The sequence below is a fragment of the Pipistrellus kuhlii genome, unplaced genomic scaffold (genome assembly GCF_014108245.1).
Source record: "Pipistrellus kuhlii isolate mPipKuh1 unplaced genomic scaffold, mPipKuh1.p scaffold_m20_p_7, whole genome shotgun sequence".
In the NCBI taxonomy this organism is placed as follows: Eukaryota; Metazoa; Chordata; class Mammalia; order Chiroptera; family Vespertilionidae; genus Pipistrellus; species Pipistrellus kuhlii.
The window spans coordinates 35,176,976-35,178,897 of record NW_023425573.1 but is presented as its reverse complement, the minus strand read 5'-3'; the positions used below and the strand labels follow the sequence as shown (position 1 = coordinate 35,178,897).

Here is a 1,922-nt window from a genome sequence, read left to right as displayed (position 1 = left end):
TGTTATTGTCTATAACAGTATTCTTCCTTCACTAAAGACCTCAATTTCCTGACCACTTTCCTCACAACACAGAAAACCTGCTAGGTAAAGCCTTGCCAAATACTTTAGTTCATCTAAATTTTAACCTGGGCCTCCTTTCTAAGCTACTTAGTCTTTTATAACCAAAGGAAATATTACATATTTCAAACCCTCAAAATAAATATTTTATAACTTCGTATGAATTCAATTCATAATAATACAATATGGAGTTATTTTCAGTCATCTCTGTCTTTTGCTCCATGTTAAAAATACGCATGAACTCAATGTAATTGAAATTTCTCTTTTTGCCAATAGGTGCTTCTCTGTACAGCTCATCCACTTTCTTGGCTATAAACCCATTCCCCATTGTTGTCAGCTGCTCTCTCAGGTAATCTTCCAGAGTAGTGCCAGTTGCTTCTTCATCAAAGCAAGCAAAAGCATTCCTGATGACATCTTCTGGATCCGTGCCATTTAAGTTTTCACCAAACTTCAAGACAAACGTAGTGAAATTTATGAAAACAGGAGCCTCATTCATTATGGCATCTAGAGACTCATCAGTTGGATTCTTCTCCAGGGAGGTAAGCATGCCATGTAATCTTCCTTGTTAATGAAACCATCTCTGTTCTGATCAATCATGTTGAAGGCTTCTTTGAACTCCTGAATCTGTGTCTGGTCAAACACGGCAAACATACAGGGTGTTGCCTGTGGTGGGGGTGGGGGATGCGTGGCTTCATGGTGGTCTTGCTCTTTGCTCTTCTGCTCTACGTGGTGGCAGTTAGATCCCTTCACAGCTGTGAGAATCCAAGAACATCAGTGACCCTTCTCGCTGCCCTTGCTGCAGCTATTGCCACCCTCCTACACCCAGTGTGGTGATATCTTAAAGATGCATTGGACTTTGGGTGATACTATATTACTGAATATCAGGACCTGAGGCACTTTGGGCAGATATTTGGGACAGTCAAGGAAGACCCTCATTTGTGCCACTCCATTTCCCACATTTCCAGCCAAAAGGGCAGACATTGTCTTAAATGATGGTTGTTCTTTCAGCTGAAACCAGCTCAGACCCCTTTTTATTTTGGGGTATGTGTCTTGGCAACTAGACCAAGAATTTGAAAATTATTTTCTTTTAAATCTCAGGAGGAACTTATGAAAGTTTACCTACATTTTATTTCTAAGTTGCAAAACCCACTAGATTAGACTAGAAGTTTCCTGTCTGTCATCTCTGGTCTCCAGCACAGGGCAAAATACCTTATAATGTTTGTGGAATTGCTAAACAGCACTCCCCTATTTTGCAGATGAAGAAAAAGGAGAATAATTTTCCTTAGGTCAAGGAGTGCGGCACCAGTAAAACAGCACTAGGGTGGAATGTTCTGTGTTCTTCCCCCTCCATTCTGCTGATTTGTCACAACTGCTTTCTTTTTTTTGAATATTTGGTTCTAGAGGCTGGTACAGCTTCCCACAGTTCAAATAGGTACACTTATTGTTTCTCTTTTATTTTTGCATTTTAAAAATTAATTTCTTGCCAGCAGGGCTGAAAGCATCAAACATCAAATGACAGTTCTCTTCTTGTATTAAGCAAAGACAGTCTAAAGCTAAAGAAAAAATAATACTTGGAAGAAAAACAAAATATTATCAGCACAAATCTCCCTAGGTGGTAGAATTCTAAACTATTTTTATTTTCTTCCTTATCTTTTTTGTACATTGTAATTTTCTACAGCGAACATTAATTTAAAACATTTTTTCTCATAAATTACTTTCTAATAAAAAATAACATTACATATATAAAATCTCCTTCTTCTCTATTTCTACTGTTTGAATTTAAATGAAGTGGAGCAGTGGCTTCCATTAAGCAGGGTGAAGGGCACATTAATTATCCTGCAGATATTTGGGACAGTCAAGGAAGA

General features: G+C 38.0%; 1 pseudogene; it reads right to left on the bottom strand.

Annotated features, from left to right (window-relative positions):
- Positions 1-254: 254 nt before the first annotated feature.
- Positions 255-1,038, bottom strand: LOC118709196 (annotated as a pseudogene).
- Between the last annotated feature and the right edge of the window lie 884 nt (positions 1,039-1,922).